This window comes from Falco cherrug, chromosome 4 (genome assembly GCF_023634085.1).
Source record: "Falco cherrug isolate bFalChe1 chromosome 4, bFalChe1.pri, whole genome shotgun sequence".
Classification (NCBI taxonomy): Eukaryota; Metazoa; Chordata; class Aves; order Falconiformes; family Falconidae; genus Falco; species Falco cherrug.
The window spans coordinates 67718212-67731543 of record NC_073700.1 but is presented as its reverse complement, the minus strand read 5'-3'; positions in this window follow the sequence as shown (position 1 = coordinate 67731543).

Sequence of the window (13332 nt, the reverse complement as noted above, 5' to 3'; positions counted from 1 at the left end):
TCACTAGGGACTGTGCCTTGGGCATGTCACCAACCTGCACTTCTTTCACTGGGTAGGAGTTTGCTGCCTGACCAGGACACAACAGGGCAGAACACAGTGGTGCTGGGATTTTGTTCAAGGAGCAGCCTGCTGCAGTAAGAGCAGGAAATGTACAACTGGAGTAAGCTATACTCCAATTTCAAGTCTATGAGAGTTGTAGCTGAGAGGCAGGAAGGATATAGGTGGCCCAGACACTTCTGATGGTGATTTTTTTCCCGAAAGCTCAGCAGGCAGGAAAAGATCTGAAACTTTGTTCCAAGATTCTTCTCCAGTCAAAAGTTTGGACATATTTGTTTCATGGGGAATTCATCCCAACAGATCTAAGGTATGAATGTAAGAATGTCCCGCTAAAACCAATTTTTCTTGTGTTTTCTGATGGTTGTTTTACCTGTTGAGACTTATAGTGATCTGTTGAGCAATATGATGCTGTGTCATAAAATGCAAGCACCATGTCTGGTTGTATTACGGGAATTATCATGTGTAAAATGGCATAATTACACATTCTCCTGAATACTGAATAGGGCATATCTGTATGTAATTCAAAATACCATGCCTGAAAAAATGCATGTTTGTCTCCCATATGAATTACTTTAATAAAAGCTGAATCTGCTTGGAGGAACATTCACTTGTGTTCATACTATATCCACCAGCAAAAGGCTGTTGTAAGGCCTTGAACACAACCTCTGCTTTCCTTTGAGGCTGGGAATGGGGCACTGGTTGTATCCCTTTGGAGGGCTAACGCAGTACAAGCCTTGAACTTCTTGATGCAACTCCTCCCATAGACGTCAGTTTGTAACTTGCACTAACAGCCCGGTTGTGCCATTCTGCTGCAGCAGCCTTGTGGAAGGAAAATGGTTAATTTATACATATTACTTTCGCTTACATGATCTTCTGAGATAAGTTCTGAGACACCCTCCCCACACACACACAAGGTTGCATGTGCTGTAACATAGGTAGTGACATGTTTTGGGCCAATGTCAGATATGTAAGTTTTTGATGGAATTTGCGTGTTCCACGGGACTAACCCAAATGCTCACTTCCACTGTGTACATCCCTAACCCTCAGCCTTTCCGTAATTTTGGAGCAATCAGCACATCCTACACAAACCTGCCCCAAGGAATATTTGGTTCCTAGTATAGAGGATAACAGCATCTGTTTATGACCACTGTGGTAAAGAGAAATTGCTATAAAAGTTTGGCAATGAGTATTGAGTTTTCCCCATTAAGCTGATTCAGAAAAGCTAAAATGAAATGGCTTGTCAAAGCATGCCAAGGGGAACCATTTACTGCTCGGATTGCTCGCAAAGTGTCTCTTTGTTTGTTTTCCCCAATATCTCAGCCCCAAATCTTTCAGAACCACGATAAACAGCACCTCGTTGTGTTTATGTAACAGAAATTGAAATTACTGTGCATAGCTATCAGTCACTGGCCGGGCCTCAGCCCGGAATGATTTTGGCTGAAGAGAGGTTTGCAGCGAATGTATCCACCCTGTTGCTCCACAGCGCTGTGAAATCTCTGAACCAGGGTCAGGGTATCACTGGTAGGACAGGATGTGCCGAGACCCTTGCTGAGCCCACACACACTGCAGCAGCCTTGTGGCTAGAAGATCCCCCAGCTTCCTCCACTTACTTAATCTTTCTCATATCATTATACATCCCCTTCAGAGCCAAGTTCCAAAAACAGTGCCCATCCTTTTCCTTTTCAAGTTGGTAATGTTCTTTTGTCCAGCCCATACACACATGCATGCATACACACACACACAAAATGGTTCCATCTGTTGCAAATTATAGCACAGAAAATACTTTAAAAAAAAAAAAAAAAAAAAGGGAAAGAAAAAGTGAATGGAAGATCAGCAGACAATCCAGAGAGTGAGGGAGTAAATGTTTCTCATTAGTGATTAGATCTTTCACATGTTTTCCTGCATACTTGTGTTCCTTGGTAGTTCCTCGCTCTTAGTTGACTTGGGTTGCACTGGAACACTTGCAGATTGTTTTTAAAGAGCCTTGATCTTCTGTGAGGGCATCTTGATTGCTTTTTTTTGTTAGAAAATTGAACTTTGCGAACTCTCATATTGCCTGGAAAGGACATTTAGGTCCACAGCTTTGGCCTGAATCTCGGGTTAGCTCAGTAACATTCATAGCAGCAACAATGCCTGTATTAAAGGCCAGCACAGAAGCCTCTTGCCAAGTCTCAAAAGAAAAGCATAAGTGATGCTTAAAAGCCACCTAAGACTTTTGCTGGCCTAAATAGTATCAGTCCCAACTATTTTTCCTTGGGACAGATTCACGTTTGTGTTAAGGTATTTCATATGCAGGACAAATGTTTCTTTTCTGTATGTCAATTAATTGAAAGAGGTTGAAGTAATGTTGTCTTTGAGTATCCAGAAAGATTACAGCTGTCAGGGAAAATAAATTCATTCTTATCTTATAGGATTATTTTACTCCTGCGTTATGGCAAGTTTTCTGATACCATTGGTCTGTTTGAAATGTGTTATGGATTTCTACATGTAATAATAAGCAGCCTAAGTGTTGAATTCCAGATGGGACAGAGGCAGACCTGATACAGACCTACCAGAGAGGAAAATATGCCATTCACAAAAATTACGAAATCCATGCCTAATGACAGTTGTTTGCGTTTCTCCCATTATTGGTTCCCAACCTACAAACCTCTGTTTTGTTCATTGAAATATCTCATCTGATAGGCTAAGTTGTGCTGATTCTCAGGCAACATAATGAACAGTAAAATAAAGCCAAGTGCTAGGAATATATTAGAACTGTTGCCAAACAGTGCTGAGATAAAAATGCTAAAATTAACAAGTGCACTGTTTTCCTCAAAAACATTATCTGTCCTGAAAATACAGTTCAAGACAGTCATGTTTAAACCTATAGGCTTGGGCCAATTTCTAATCTCATTTACACTGCTGTAATTGACATCAGAAGTTGGCTTGCGGTGTGCTTACACTACATCTTGGTGCTATTAGCAGTAACTACAATAGAACTGAGGGCAATTTTTGAGTATGTTCTACTTCTCTCTGACAATGTCTCTTGGCAAGTGAGACATTTCTTCTGTCTGCATGAAAAGTTATAGAAATTAACCCCTAGTCAGAACGAAGCTCATAGATATCACAGCTGAATTTTAAAATATTCCATTGGCTGAAGCTTTCCTTTGCAAGAAACATTGCACTGTCTGTAAGTAATTTTTGCTTCAACCACAAAGAATACATTGGTGCACAGAAAATTTCTTTCAGGAATGGCTAGTTAACCTAGCAATTTAAAACGGCTCTGAGGGCAGAGTGTGGGAACAGTAAATAACCTTGGTTTCTGCTTTTCTAAATCTGTAACAGAAAAAACCCCATGATCTGTTAACTCCTTAGTCTGTGTATAACACTGGGGTTTTGTGGAGACAAGACTAAGGGCTTCTCATGTCCTCTGCCAATGCCCTGCTCCAAGCCTGGATACAAAGGGCAGACAGACAGTGAACTCGGGCAACACGTGCCAGAGGGTCCCGGTCTGCTGGTGTGCAAACTGGCAGGAGCGTTTGGATGGTATTGGAAACAAAAATTCTGGGACTTAGGGAAACAAGGTAATGGTTGAATGTTGAATATGTTGAAGGGTTGAATATGAAGACCATATAGCCTGGGAAACCAGGCCTTTTTCAAAGCTTTTTCAAAGCAAATCACCCAGTTTTCTGTACATTTATTGTACCTGCCAGCTCACTGTTAGGTGTCCAGCAATGTCTCCAGCAGTATTCAAGGCAGGAAGCACAGTGTTCTGCGGATGCAAAAAGATAATTTGGCTTCTCTCCACATTTGCATACAGCTAAATGTTCATGCACATTTATGTACACTCATTCACCAATGGGCCCAGCACAGAGCACCCCTGCTGATTCACTGGCGGAGAACTTCACACCATTCTCACTTACCTGCTTTCATGAGGTCTTCTAGCCAAATGCCGAACATATTTGGCTCTGTTTTGTTCTGAGGTCTGATGAGATCACAGAAAGGAAAATGCCCTCAAGGCATCACAATAGAAATTAACAAAAAGACTTCCTCTTGGGGAAATGCCTTAGCAGGCATGAATCAAATGTCAGCAAGATGCTGACTGCAGAAAGCCCTTCCAGTCCAGTGCCATGCATGGATTGTAATCACCAGGACAATCCCCATCTGGGTCAAAATCAGCACAGGCATGCAAACGGGTTTTCTGGAACTGAACATGAATGTATGGATTGACATAAATGTCTTTAGGCTTTGCTTTGAGTCCACACATTGTGTGCTGGTTCTGAGTTCATTTCATTTAATTTGTTTTGTTTTGTTTAGTTTATTTCACACACAAAGCTTTCATGTGGAAGTATCCATGACTGGTGCTTTCTCCCGTCTCCTTTCAGCCATAAGATGGTCAGCCGGTTACCTGTCAGGCATCATCAACCTGAAAAATTATAAACCTAGTGGTGACTGAACTTGTCATATCTCCTTTTTGTGCTGTGGCAGCATGGCATATCTGAACCTGAAGTCTTCAGCCACTTGGAAATGTCAGCTAGCAGCAGGTAGCATGACCTACTGCAAATTCAAGCACAAGCATTATTTTCTCTCTGTGCTGGCTGTCAAGCCATATGGCCCTGGGTGCAGGGATCCCAAGCTCTGACCAAGGACTGTGGTGGATACCACCCTTTTTTTTTTTTTTTTTTTAGCACAATTAACCTTCTCCACGTCTCTGTGAGAAGCAGAACTTTCTCAGGATCCAGCCTTACCAGAACAAACTCAGAAAGTCTCTCACAGGCCATCACAGATGTCCCCACTTCTGCTTTTTGTTAAGATGCACTTCTTTGACCTAGCAACAGGTCATCTTTGAGCCACAGGTACTCAAAAGAAACACCAACACACACACACACACACACACCCCCCAACACACACACACACACACCCACACACACACCCACACCCCACCCCCACCCCACCCCCCCCACACACACACCACCCCCCCCACACACACACACACACCCCACACACACACCCACATGCACACACAGAGAACTCCTTCTTCTGCTAAGGGAAAGGTTGAAAGGTGCTGACCCACATGGCGGAATTTGGTTGCATCACATAGCACAGGCAAGCCCCGCATGTGGGTTCTGTGGGCGTGAGGGCAGTACAGCAGCCATCAAGAATAAAAACCAGTAAACAGAGCTGCCTTTCTGACCCTTCATGGTTTTGATGGTGACTGGAGGAATGTTCTGTTTGTGAGGAGGAGCAAAAGCAATAGGCTGGTCTGTTTATGCAGCCAGGTGCAAGACCTTGGCTTGTGCAAGGCATGTGTGTTACTATGAGAGACCCCACTGACTCCCATGGGACTGGCCCAAGCCATGGTCCTATGTGGTGTTAAATGGGAGGATAAGGGATGCAGCACCAACCTCAGCAGCCAAGCGGCATGGACAAGCTGCCGGGAAAGGGCAGCACAAATGGTAGGTGGGAGCATGGCACAGAAGAAGGCTGGTAGCACCAGTAGGGCAGCGGGCTTATGGATTTTGTAGGAAAAAATTTATAGGGAGATCTGACAAGTTTGAGAGACAGCATGGCACATAAAGAAGAGAAAACAGAAGACAAAACTTGTGAGCACAGGAGGTAGGACCTTCTGTGCCTGTGGTCTGAGGTAAAGAGAAGGAATGACTGTGTGCACTGGCTGACTGAGACTGCAGGAGGTGAGCTGTGAATCTCCATAAGCATTACACAAGCACCAACACCACCACAAAGAAGCCATAGCTTTTTAAAAAATATCTCCTGACTGCAGGAGGTAACTTGGGTGCTGTGTTTAAAAGCCCAACCTCCTGCTGCCCCAACAATGTCCATGGGTCCACGGGGATGGAAGAGGACATATCCCTCATACTCTTCCCTAGGGAAGGCAGAGGTCAGCTCTCCATGCCCTGTGCAGAAACCTGCATTAAAATCTATGGTTTAGCAGGGTGAACATCCTCCTTTCCCTATCAGGGACAGATACCACTCACTTTTTCTGCAGGAGTGAGGATCTCCAGTGCCCCCACAGCACTGCGCAAGGCCCCCAGTTTGGCACACTGCTGTGCACACACGCCTGCTGCTGCCTCCAGCCATAAACATCGCCCGGTATTTCCCCCTCTCCCCAGTGCTAATTAATGTGGGATGTGCATCCAATCTCACAAACAGCAAGCGTATATCAACATGTATCCTGATTTTCTGAGCAGAGCTGTTTTCTTTGTCCTCAAAAGGACCAAGTAAAGCTGGTCTGTTATTAAATATGAACAGCTACATCCAGCTCCTATGGACATCACACTGCCCCAAAAAGCCTCCAAACCTTCAACAGAGCAAAAATGTTCTGCTGTTCCCCTCCCCTGACATAACGTCTCAGCAACATCTACAACAAGGTTGTAAGTTTGCAATGCAAAACTAGGCCAGGATTGGCAAAACACAGAGGATTAAAGTTAAGCTGCTACCTCTATCTGTGAGTCTCATAGTGATGAGCCTGAATTTTGAAAAGTAACGTGCATTATGAAGTCGACATTTAAAAAAATCACAGAACCTTTCCAGTACTTTGGAAATCTGTCTGTTTTGTAGGAGACCTGTCCTTTAGACCCCTGTTTTGTTTTTTGAGACCCAGTCCTCAGCTATAGAATGAAATACTGCTTTTAATTAAATATTGAATGACAGGAATTGCATTCTCATGGAATTAACTGCTAGCCATGCAATTCAGGAAGGTCCTTTGCAGAGGTATCAATCTTGCTGCTGCAAGTTGCAAACACCTCACCTTTAATAATACCATATTTCCCTGGATATAGTATGGTCTAAATCTAAGGGATAAATCCTTTCTGTGTGGCAGCAGCTACTTCCATTTCTGTTAAAAATAGCAGTACTCTGTTCTACCACTTTTGGTAAAATAATTAAGCTTCCACATAGATTTATGATGTGGAGGCAAGCTCCACCACTGAATTTGTTATGATCTAGTCAGAAGGAATATTATATTTAGTGTGTCTTTAGATATATTGTCTGGGATACTGTGAAAAATACCTTACATTAAATTACCATCTATTTCTTACAGCCTTCCTTCATCTCTCCTTCTCCTCCATAACATGGTGCAAGACATGTCAATACAATAATGGGGCACTGAAATAAAAAAGACATGCATCATGGAACTGGCCACATAATATATTTCTAAATAATAATGCATTTGCTAAAAAGTGCAAGTTGTAAACCAATCAGATTGTGAATTAGGATAAAATCAAATTAATAATTACAAAAGAAATGGAGATTAGGAGAGAATATCAGAAAAGTCAAAGCTTTTTGTTCTGATGTTATTAAAATGAAACAGGAATTTTCTTTCAAACACTCATTTTGAAATCCAGAAAAATTACTTTTAAAAGGTCTTATCTCATGAAAAGTAAATGAAATGTCTCATACGGGGTCAAATAAAATGTTTGTTTGATCAAAACTGGGTTTTTTTCTGGATTATGCAGTTTTGCAACTATATCAACTATACATTTATTTAAATTGAAATAATCTTGCTCTGATCTATAGAAGTATAGTCCAAAACTAATTTCTGTAATGCGCATCTACTTACATTGGAGTAATATCAAAGTATTTGGACCAGTATCCAAAAATTAGATCAACATCAGAGCATAAAATGCAGTTTTATGCACTCTAGCTAAGGGAATAAAAAGGCAGTTATAATTAAATCCTTCCTTTGAGCAATATTTTCTTTTTATTGAATACTCTTTGAAAACAGGAAGATAGACAAGAAACAGGAACTGGAAATTATTGTATCTCATGCACGACTGATTGTTAAACAAATGCATAATTCTGTTCATTGTTGTTAAGAGATCTGATGACAACCTTCCTTCATCGATTCAAACAATCTGTACACCATGGCTGAAATTCAAGTGATGTGCCTTGGTACTGTCAACACAGTGACAGATGGTGTGCTGGGGCTCCACCACTCTGGAACTCAAGTGAACTTGAAGTACAACCCTGGCTGGGCTGAGGGACGTGCAAAGGTGCTCTCCCATTTGCTGCTACTGATTGCAGGTGACATCTCCTGGGCAGCTCCTTCAGCTCTGGCTGGACAGCTTTGTGCCTTGTTTCAGTGAGGCATGCCTGGCCAAGACTCCCCTGCTGCCTCTGAGGTGCATACAGGCTCTGGGCTCCAGCTCCCAGGGCAGGTTTCCATGTGGTTCTGGATCCTGCAGCAGCTCCCGAAAGCTCCTGAGCAGCTGGGATGCTGTACTGCCCCAGCTCCTGTGTGTCATCCCCCTGACTGCGTGGTGCCCACACCGTGTTTTTCATCCCAGCCTTGGGAGGGGGTAAGGACTACTTTCAGAGCTGTAAGAGACTATGGATGTGATAAAATAAAACAAACAAAAAGCATGGTTGAGTATAAAGAGAATCAAAACTGATATCAGGAAGAGCAAAGCAATAATAACTGCAGAGAAAAGTCTACCAGCCATCCTTCAACAGGAGCCACCCTGGGTGCTCTTTTGATCCCTTCTTCAGCCTTTGTCCAATAGAAGCACAACACCATCCTGTTTCCTAGAGTCCTAGTACATTTTTTAAACTCATTTTCTCTGGTTTAATACTTCAGAAATAGGCTTGCATGGTGCTGAAGATGAGGCTGTTGCAGCTAGCATTGCCATTATGGTCCAACAGCCACTAAAACATCCCCAAGGTCTCCAAACCTTGTGGCAGCCAGCTTTGCCAGTATTACTATTGAAATCAAGAAACACAGCTTACATAACAACTGTGCACGATTAATAAGGGTTCTAAACAAGTCTTTAACCTAAACACTGTTTTTGTGGCTTTATGCTTATTTGACCCGGTATCTCCTTTCAAACTGCTAAGGTCACTTCAGCTTCTCTAAGACCACATACCTTATGAATACTATGGTATTCTCTTGTGAAAGATTGGAGAACCTTCAACATAGTTTTCCCTTGGCACAGGATCTTTCTCAAAAGAATTTCATGTCAAGATACTGCTGAAGGAATATGTTTGGATTGCATCCCTGATGTCACAGGCTATAGGGATAACTATCATATTTGTGATGTATCTTGAAACAGGGAAACACTAGGCCACCTTACACATACTACTTTCATCAAATATATTGCTATGATCTGCCTGGTCAAAGCGGATCCCTTAATAGCAATATTTAGTATATAAAACAACACTTAAAGACTGTTTTCATTTTAGCTTTTCATTTTCTCTGAAACGGTCAGAAATCTGTGTGTGTGCAACTGAAGCCTGTATTAAATTAAGCTTAGCATGAATAAATGTGAGGACTCATATTTATTCACTTTGGATCACTAAATCAAGTTGAATTCTAGCCTGTGATGTAAAAAAAAAATAATCTCCTAATTAAATTATAATAAAACACTGAATATTTTGCTCTTTCCATATAATTATGTTAAGCAACTTTGTTTGCAACAAAGAAGAAACCAGAAGTAAATGCAACCTTTGAGACCACCACAGAAAGCCCCTCTAATTTCAGGAGATACTGCTAGCAAGCATCAAACTAGACATATAGAATTACCAGCCCCTAGAAACAATGAGCATCATCTCTTTGCTCTGAAAAGTGACCTCCAGTCTAAGAATTTCATCCAGAAATAGAAAGTGTTTGAATTACTATCACATTTAGGTTTCAGCAATGTAACTAGCCAGCTAATCCTATTATTCCTTTTTTTAACATACTGCTTTAGAAGAGTGTTAGAGACCAGCATGGTGTATTGCTATGACAACCAGACAGAAGCTTCCCACTGCAAACACACACTTTCCCCCTTCCTCTGTGGGAGAAGGAGGAGATTTTGTTACAGGTTCTTCAAGTTTTGCACATTTTGGCAGCATGTGGTGATCTGCTGGGCAGGTTGGCTCAAGACCCTGCCAAAGGCACTCATCATCGTTGTCTGGTGATACTTGCCAGCCTTTCCCAGAAGACAATGTCCATTTCTGTTGATAGAGCCCTTCAGCCTTAGAGGCTTGGTTTCTCTTGATACAAGCAGTGTGGCTTAAGGGAATTTGAATCAGTCATGAGTGATCTAAGTTCAGCCAATTCCTGACTCCCAGTTACTCCACATCAGTCAGCCTTAAAATTTTCTCTCCTCTCCTAGAGGCCTGTACCAGCTGTTGCCATGCTGGGTTTAAAGTGGCCTATGGATTTCTGGCTCTTAATCGTTCTCCATAAACTGATCCCTTCAGTGCCTTCTTGATACTACAAAAGATCCTAAACATTGTTATTCTTTTTCTCTTCCTTTTTATGAGCAACATTTCTGAGTAGAGAAGGCCATTTCTCTTGTGTCTTTTCTGCCCATCACTGACACTCATCTTGGCTGCATTTTCTCATATTTTGCCTCCCCCCCTGCCCCCCTTCTTCCATGTTCCCCTCTGTCATTTACTGCTTGCACTAATGAGGGGTGGGTCTTGGAAGGGACCTGGGTTTACCCTCCAGCTCACTGGGACATACCAGGACGCACCACTCGGCTGCTGTGGGCTGGGTTTTATGCAGAATTGCTCCAAGTGCCCAGGCCAAGCGGGAGCCTGGCAAGCCCCAGCAGGCCCTTCTGGCTGCAGGAGTGCAAGCCAGGACTCTGGGTTGCTCTGCAGAATAAACCTGCTGCAGAGTTTATATGCAGGCTAGCACCTGACCCATCGTATGTGATGGTTGAAACTACAGGTGGGGAAGACCCTGCTTCGTGCATCTGTCTTTTTTGCATCTTTCAGTAGTTCAGTACTGAGAGCCTGTTCTTCTGTCCTTCCTGTGAAACAAAATGCACAGCATTAAGTCTGGCTGGTCTTTCTGGGTCCCCTCACCCAGGGAGCTGATGGAGCCCAGAGCTGAGCACCCACAGAGTGTTGTCTGAAGGAGCAGGTACTCCCAGCCCCCAAACCGTTTTGTCCAAAGCTGCATTGCTGGGCAGGGAAAGGAGGAGTTCATCACGTCAGCTCTGTCACATCCTGTGTCCTGTGTGCCAAGGCACCAGTGTCAAGGGTCTAGGTCTGCAGCACCTGCTCTGCTGAATTTGCAGCTGGAGACAAGTTTGTTTACACAATCAACATTGGCTTTTAGGCCCAGAGGTGCAGCTCCCTAAATTCTCTGTGGTGCCTAATCCTTCTTAAACACTGCTGAAATTACATGCAGCTATGCCCCTGAGTACTTGTATGGGCCCTGGGTCTCAGGTCTTCTGTTAATCTGCATATTTGCTCCTCAGCTGGGTGGATCGCTGGTTCATTCAGCTGAAGTGGCAGATGCAATTGCCTCCTGAAGCATAAGGACCACATCAGCCTCCACCTCTGACCTCTGATTTCCCCTATTGTCTGGGCCATGTGCCACATCCCGTTCTCCAAGTTAGTTTCCTCCAAAATCCCACAGGAGAAACCAAGGATGTGCCGTAGGTCAAGGAAAAGGAGGACCTGAGGTGGGGACTCAGGCCAAAAGCACAGGAGAGTGATACCTGGCAGGGTTGCAAAGGACCCAGGACTGAGTTAGGTGGGAGGCAGGTAAAGAAGGTAGGTCATGGGATGGCTTCAGATGGTGCTGGTGCACTGAGTGCAAGACAGAGGGACAAGGTAGGCAGCAGCATTTTTGCAGACTGATGAGTGAGAAACGTGTGCCAAGAGACACAAGAGCAGGGACATCTAGCAATCAGGCTGTGAGAGACTGTAATTTAAATCTAATGGATGTAGTGTTGGAGGCAAAGGAACATTAATGTCATTTCTCTAAATCCCAGACTAAGAACCAGATTCCTTCAGAAAGCCTTGGGATTAACTGATAGCACCACACAAAATATGCAGACATAGCTTACATTTTTCTCAGGCTTTAACTACCTTAATATCTCAGATAATAGGAGGATGTCAGAAAAATTTAAACACCCTGAAGCCTTTGGAATTTGAAAAGCTCTGCCAGTACTTAATTAGAGCTAGTTATTGAATCTGGAAAATTATTTCACTGTGGGCTTTCACTTTTTTATTGTTTCTTTTACCTGCTGTGCTCCATAACAGAGTTCCTGTTCTGTGGAAGCCACAGGATCCCCTCTGCTGGGCAAGACCACCAAGTACAGCATCTTACCTTTTGCCAAATGTTTCAAGGGAAGTATGTTCTTCTCCAGGACTGCAGCACGCTGGATCAGCTAGGCTAGGCTTAGCTACAAGATGTGGCTGTCAAACCTCATGCTTGGGCTCTACAGCCTGAAGCTTTCCTGCCCAACCAGTCAGAATGACAAACTTTTCAGAGCTAAGCACCTTAACATGTCCCATGAAGACAGTTAACACCCCGTGAAATTTTAGTCCTAAATTCACCCCTAGCTCTTTCTGGGGAGAGATGGGTCACAACACAACCAAATCAAAAACCACCATTTTATGTCACACTATGGTCTTTCAATTAAATCAAAACAGTTCAATAAACTTGTTTTTAAATTACTGTTTGTATTTCTTAAGGGAAAGAATAACAGGGGGAATATCTCATTAATTTGAAGTCAACAGTGAGTTGAACATCAGATAACCCCACATGAATTGTTCTTTTCTACTTTTTTATGCATAGATTATTGCAAAAAAAGGGAGACAGGTGCTCCTAATTGGAACAAATAGAACCCAAAGGTCATTAAATGAAAATATTTTACAAAGTGAATTTCTTCTTTCCAAACACCTGTAGTCATAGATTTCCTTCAAAAAAACCCAACCTCACAGGATTCAAGAAAGCTGAGTGTATCTGTAGGATCACTCGTGGACAAGCCCAGAGGAAGTGAGGGAGCTGTGGTCAGGAGTGAACTGCTGATGTGTAGAGCAGGCAGCTCATGCCTGCCTCTTTCTCGTGCCCTGGAAGTCCTTATCCTGCCCATGTGTCCTGGAGGAGGCTTTGGAGAGGATCCTGACAAGGCAGTTTTAATTCCAAGGAGAATTTAACAAGAGGATTCAGCAAGTGCTGGCTTTCACGTACCCTATGCCCTGTGCAGAAGAGGGTACCTGAGGTTTCTTACCAGTTGGTCATTTCGAACACTGGCTACACCTCCAGACTCCATCACTCCCATCATCACTCTTGAGACAGGAGGCAGAAGGGAAAGGACGGCTGTCCTTCTCAGGATGACCGACTGCTGCCCCTAGGCTTTCCTGATCCTTGGAGCAGGGGTTGCATTTTTAAAACTACCCCTCCTTGCTTCTCCCCCTGGAGATTTCAGAGTCCACTGGCCTGTGAGTACCTCTACTGATGGGAACCTTCAGCTGTCTCCACTCTTGCGTATTTAGACCATGCATGTCTTTCTCCTCCACTGCTGCAAGTGTGTTAGCTGTACCATCCCTGCC